This window comes from Abramis brama (assembly GCF_963993115.1).
Source record: "Abramis brama genome assembly, chromosome: 13".
NCBI lineage: Eukaryota > Metazoa > Chordata > Actinopteri > Cypriniformes > Leuciscidae > Abramis > Abramis brama.
The window spans coordinates 31,866,761-31,874,113 of NC_139975.1; positions in this window are offsets into that span (position 1 = coordinate 31,866,761).

The following is a 7,353-nucleotide window of genomic DNA, read 5'->3' on the forward strand; positions in this document are numbered from 1 at the left end:
GAAAGATATGCGTGTAAAATTACCTCAGAGAAGTCGAAAGCAGTTGTCATTAGCTAGAAGACACAAGGGATTACCAACAAAGACAAAAGATGATGAAATGCCATATGAGTCTTCACATTTTCTTTCATTAGAGCCGCACTGATAAGGACAAGTCAGTAGGAGAGCCGTACGTCGTCCTTTCAGTTTCGGTTCTCAATCGACCAAGTGTTTACATGTTCTCTCGATAAACCACATCTTTCAATCCGATCGAAATTATTTGTAATATAGCTGACACTTTGAGTTTGTAATGGGTTATGTTATAGCCCTACTTATTTTTAATGTTTTTAAGAAATATCTGTAGTGAGTGGCTGCATGATATCGCCATATTTTTTACAGCCATGCGAGCCACAAATTAAAGCTTGGCGGCCGCACGAGGCTCGCGAGCCGCGCAATGAGTAACCATAGTGCGTTGATGCGTTACGAACAAGCTGTAACATTTTGAACACATCTAAATGTAAGTCAAAAAGACACATTACATTTCAAAGCACTTAAAACCCACAAGCCAAAACTCAGTCTGTATTTAGTGAAGTGAGGTGAAGTGTTCCGTAGTAAGAAGTGATGTTCCTCCTTGTCAAGCGAAGAGAGGGGAGATTAGCCAATTACCTGGGTGATCCGCACTCACTTGGGGAAGTCACCCTTACAAAAAATTACTGCAGTTTTTTTAGAAGTAATACTGCAGTTTTTGTTACATATAGAAAATGCAGTTTTTTGGACACGAAAAAACTGCAATATTGCAGTATAGCTGGAGTACAACTGCAGTTTTACTCAGTAGTAGTACTACAATAGTACTGCAATATAACTGTGGTATTACTGCAATAATACTGCAATATAACTGTGGTATTACTACAATAATACTGCAATATAACTGTGGTATTACCGCAATAATACTGCAATATATCTGTGGTATTACCGCAATAATACTGCAATATAACTGTGGTAGTACTGCAATACATAATACAACTAAAGTACAATTAGCCTACAATACTACCGAAATGCAATACTAATAAAATGCTGTACAATACCATTGAAATACAACCAGAATAAGTTTATTTTTACACATCTGCAATATAATGAATTAAGGTACAACACAACTGCAATGCAACAAATGTGATTTTACTTTTTTTTTTAAATATAACTTCAAATAACAGGCTGGGAGTTAGACAATGTATTTTAAGTGTTTATTTATAAATCATGCATACAGGTCCTTCTCAATAAATTAGCATATTGTGATAAAGTTCATTATTTTCCATAATGTAATGATAAAAATCAAACTTTCATATATTTTAGATTCATTGCACACCAACTGAAATATTTCAGGTCTTTTATTGTTTAAATACTGATGTTTTTGGCATACAGCTCATGAAAACCCCAAATTCCTATCTCAATAAATTAGCATATCATGAAAAGGTTCTCTAAACGAGCTATTAACCTAATCATCTGAATCAACTAATTAACTCTAAACACCTGCAAAAGATTCCTGAGGCTTTTAAAAACTCCCAGCCTGGTTCATTACTCAAACCCGCAATCATGGGTAAGACTGCTGACCAGAAGGCCATCATTGACACCCTCAAGCAAGAGGGTAAGACACAGAAAGAAATTTCTGAACGAATAGGCTGTTCCCAGAGTGCTGTATCAAGGCACCTCAGTGGCAAGTCTGTGGGCAGGAAAAAGTGTGGCAAAAAACGCTGCACAACGAGAAGAGGTGACCGGACCCTGAGGAAGATTGTGGAGAAGGACCGATTCCAGACCTTGGGGGACCTGCGGAAGCAGTGGACTGAGTCTGGAGTAGAAACATCCAGAGCCACCATGCACAGGCGTGTGCAGGAAATGGGCTACAGGTGCCGCATTCCCCAGGTCAAGCCACTTTTGAACCAGAAACAGCGGCAGAAGCGCCTGACCTGGGCTACAGAGTAGCAGCACTGGACTTTTGGACAAATTTTGCATGTCATTCGGAAATCAAGGTGCCAGAGTCTGGAGGAAGACTGGGGAGAAGGAAATGCCAAAATGCCTGAAGTCCAGTGTCAAGTACCCACAGTCAGTGATGGTCTTGGGTGCCATGTCAGCTGCTGATGTTGGTCCACTGTGTTTTATCAAGGGCAGGGTCAATGCAGCTAGCTATCAGGAGATTTTGGAGCACTTCATGCTTCCATCTGCTGAAAAGCTTTATGGAGATGAAGATTTCATTTTTCAGCACGACCTGGCACCTGCTCACAGTGCCAAAACCACTGGTAAATGGTTTACTGACCATAGTATTACTGTGCTCAATTGGCCTGCCAACTCTCCTGACCTGAACCCCATAGAGAATCTGTGGGATATTCTGAAGAGAAAGTTGAGAGACGCAAGACCCAACACTCTGGATGAGCTTAAGGCCGCTATCGAAGCATCCTGGGCCTCCATAACACCTCAGCAGTGCCACAGGCTGATTGCCTCCATGCCACGCCGCATTGAAGCAGTCATTTCTGCAAAAGGATTCCCGACCAAGTATTGAGTGCATAACTGAACATAATTATTTGAAGGTTGACTTTTTTTGTATTAAAAACACTTTTCTTTTATTGGTCGGATGAAATATGCTAATTTATTGAGATGATGATGATCAGAACATGAGCTGTATGCCAAAATCATCAGTATTAAAACAATAAAAGACCTGAAATATTTCAGTTGGTGTGCAATGAATCTAAAAGATATGAAAGTTTAATTTTTATCATTACATTATGGAAAATAATGAACTTTATCACAATATGCTAATTTATTGAGAAGGACCTGTATATCTTCCCCCACATTATTCAGAGAGGTTGCGTTTTTTTGAAGAGCTTATCCTCATTATTCCACTTGGTTCTTTTAACTGCCTTCATCTCAGATGTGGAAACAATATTTTGGATGTAGTCTGGAAAAACAAACAAACAAAAAGAATCAGAGAAACTCTTTCAGTTACACTCTTCACCACAGTCATATATTATGCTTAAAATGAATCTGCAAGTTAATCTCTTAAATTTAACTTGGTGTCAGCAAGTGTTTGTGGAAAGTATTCATATTAATTAGTTATTTTTTATGGTTTACTGATCAGTATTAATAATAGCTTTGAAGTTTGAACACTCCAGGTAAAAGAAGTTAAATTACTCACCCTCGTGTCGTTTCAACCCCGTAAGACTTTCGCTCATCTTCAGAACACAATTGAAGACCTTTTTGATGAAATCGTCTCAGGTTACGACTGTAACCTATGTTCCCTGAGAACAGGGAATGAGACACTACGTCAGAATGACGCTATGGGGAACGCCTCAGGCGTGACAGGTGTCTGAAATAAATATCAACTCACGTCAATCATGTTGACCGGCGACAGCCCGTGAATCATTAGCTTGATGATTAACGCGCAAGCGACCTGGATGTATAAAGGGGAGCCTTGCACACATGACAACATCCTATCGTCTGAAGGGACTGTTGCAGGCAGGCCCCGAGGCATGGCAGGAAGACGTAGTGTCTCGTTCCCTGTTACACTACGTCAGAATGACGCTATGGGGAACAATATACCAACGCCACCATGCTAAGGGGAGTGCATGCCCTCAGGTCACACAGGGCTGTCAGTGACAGCATTCCCTACGGTCATAGCCCAAGCTAAATGATACCACAGAAAACCTCACAGTTTTAAAGGAAGGTCTACATGGGCCAGCTCAAAGGCCTAGGACCACAATTCAAAAACTAGAAAGGGTCCCTTCTAGGGAATGTGGCTAGGGGCCCGAGGGAACCCCAGCCAGTCACTGTTCAGGGGAGCGTGCCACCTGAAATACCACCAGGCAGGCCTGACCTGGTGTCACTACATAAGACACTAAAGTCTGGCCACTTCCTGTCTGTCCGAAGATAGAGCCTCTGGAACTTGCCTTAGGAAGGCATCCAACCCGAGGGACTGCGAAGCAGGCAGTGAACCACTCAGCCCGGATCTCAGAGACGGGATATCCTGGAGAGTATGACTCAGCATAGTGCTTTACAACCCCTTTCCAGCGAGGGGAGTTTCTCTACTTGATCCACGGATCTACCCAGTGTTTGTGTTTCGAAACACTGAGGGGGCCTGCAAGGGCCTAGTACTGAAAAGCCACCAGGCAGGCCTGAGCTGGTGTGACTACATAAGACACTACCGTCTGGCCACTTCCTGTCTGTCTGAAGACAGAGCCTCTGGACACTTGCCTTAAGGCATCCAACCCGAGGGACTGCGAAGCAGGCAGTAAACCACTCGGCCCGGATCTCAGAGACGGGACATCCAGGAGAGTATGACTCAGCATAGTGCTTTACAACCCTTGCCAGCGAGGGGAGTTTCTCTACTCTATCCATGGATCTACCCAGTGTTTGAGTTTCAAAACACTGAGGAGGCCTGTGAGGGCCTAAAGGGAGCTTACCTCCAGGAAGGCCTGGTAGGACCTCTGACCTGGCGACCACAACATGGGGGAGCTTGTATTCAACCACAATATGTGGAGCTTACCTTCAGGAAGGCCGGTGAGGCCACTGACCTGGTGACCACAGCATGTGGGAGCTCATATTCAACCACAGTATGTGGGAGCTCATATTCAGGAAGGCCTAGTGAGGCCTCTGACCTGCTAACCACAGTATGTGGGAGCTCATATCAGGAAGGCCGGTGAGGCCTGTAACCTGGAGACCACAACCTGTGGGAGCTTACTTTCAGAAAGGCCCTAGAACCGAAGTCTAGGCCACGTAAAAAAAGGGGATAAAGCGAACAGCGCACAACCCTTACCATAAATATGGATTATAGAAAGTACATGAAAGAAAATGCATGTACTTAGCCATTCTGAATCCAAGAAGGCCTGATGATGCCTCTAACCTGGCGACCACAGCATGTGGGAGCTCATACTCGGGAAGGCCGGTGAGGCCTGTAACACGGTGACCACAGTGTGTGGGAGCTCATCAGAATGTGGAAGTTAGCTAGAGAAAGGCGTCTGTCGTAAATTGTGACGACAGGACGCATCTAGAGTGGGACCCGAGGTGAAAGACCAAGGTCTGAGCCACATAGGAAGGGACCGAAGCGAACAGCGCATGACCCTTACCATAAAAATGGATTTTAGAAAGTACACAGGACGTTAGTCGTGTGACTTACTATAAGCACGGGTTTAAGAAAAATAGATGAAGTAAAGGTGCATGTACTTCATCACTCTATATTCAGGAAGGCCTAGTGAGGCCTATAACTTGACGACCACAGTAAGTGGGAGCTCATTCTCAGGAAGGCCCCTGAGGCCTGTGACCTGACGACCACAGACTGTAGGAGCTCGCATCCAGGAAGGCCGGTGAGGCCTGTAACCTGGGGACGACAACCTGTGGGAGCTTACTTTCAGAAAGGCCCTAGAACCGAAGTCTAGGCCACGTAAAAAAGGGGATTAAGCGAACAGCGCACAACCCTTACCATAAATATGGATTATAGAAAGTACATGAAAGAAAATGCATGTACTTAGCCATTCTGAATCCAAGAAGGCCTGATGAGGCCTCTAACCTGGCGACCACAGCATGTGGGAGCTCATACTCGGGAAGGCCGGTGAGGCCTGTAACACGGTGACCACAGTGTGTGGGAGCTCATCAGAATGTGGAAGTTAGCTAGAGAAAGGCGTCTGTCGTAAATTGTGACGACAGGACGCATCTAGAGTGGGACCCGAGGTGAAAGACCAAGGTCTGAGCCACATAGGAAGCGAACAACGCATGACCCTTACCATAAAAATGGATTTTAGAAAGTACACAGGACGTTAGTCGTGTGACTTACCATAAGCACGGGTTTAAGAAAAATAGATGAAGTAAAGGTGCATGTACTTCATCACTCTATATTCAGGAAGGCCTAGTGAGGCCTATAACCTGACGACCACAGTAAGTGGGAGCTCATTCTCAGGAAGGCCCCTGAGGCCTGTGACCTGACGACCACAGACTGTAGGAGCTCGCATCCAGGAAGGCCGGTGAGGCCTGTAACCTGGCAACCACAGCATGTGGGAACCCATGATCAGGAAGGCCAGATGAGGCCTATAACCTGATGGACACAATGCGTGGGAGCTCACATTCAGGAAGGCCTGATGAGGCCTGCAACCTGACATGTGGAAGCTCACAACCAGTGCGGCCTAAACCCTAGCGACCACAGAGAGTGGGAGTTCACATTCAGGAAGGCCTGGATGAGGCCTGTAACCTGACATGTGAAAAACTCATAACCAGGAAGGCCTTAGGAAGCCTGCAACCTGACGACCACAGTATGTGGGAGCTCATACTCAGGAAGGCCTGTGAGGCCTCTGAGGCCTGTAACCTGGCGACCACAGTATGTGGGAGCTCATACTCAGGAAGGCCTATGAGGCCTGAAACCTGGTGACCACAGTAAGTGGGAACTCACATTCAAGAAGGCCGGATGAGGCCTGTAACCTGACATGAGGAAGCTCATAACTAGGAAGACCTGCGACCACGGTGTGTGGGAGCTCATACTCAGGAAGGCCGGGTGAGGCCTGTAACCTGGCGGCCACAGTATGTGGGAGCTCACATTCAGGAAGGCCAGGTGAGGCCTGTAACCTGACATGTAGAAGCCCATCACCAGGAAGGCTGGTGAGGCCTGTAACCTGGCGACCTCAGTATGTGGGAGCTCATACTCAGGAAGGCCTAGTGAGGCCTATGACCTGATAACCACAGTATGTGGGAGCTCATATTCAAGAAGGCCTGGTGAGGCCTATAACTTGATGACCACAGTATGTGGGAGCTCATACTCAGGAAGGCCTGGTGAGGCCTCTGACCTGATAACCACAGTATGTGGGAGCTCATACTCAGGAAGGCCTAGTGAGGCCTATGACCTGATAACCACAGTATGTGGGAGCTCATATTCAAGAAGGCCTGATGAGGCCTATAACTTGATGACCACAGTATGTGGGAGCTCATTCAACCATAGTATGTGGGAGCTCATACTCAGGAAGGCCTAGTGAGGCCTATGACCTGATAACCACATTATATGGGAGCTATATTCAAGAAGGCCTGGAGAGGCCTATAACTTGATAACCACAGTATGTGGGAGCTCATATTCAGGAAGGCCTAGTGAGGCCTCTGACCTGCTAACCACAGTATGTGGGAGCTCATATTCAACCACAGAATGTGGGAGCTCATATACAGGAAGGCCTGGTGAGGCCTCTGACCTGATAACCACAGAATGTGGGAGCTCATATTCAACCACAGTATGTGGAAGCTCACATTCAGGAAGGCCGGGTGAGGCCTGCAACCTGACATGTAGAAGCCCATCACCAGGAAGGCCGGTGAGGCCTGTAACCTGGCGCCACAGTATGTGGGAGCTCATAACCAGAAAGG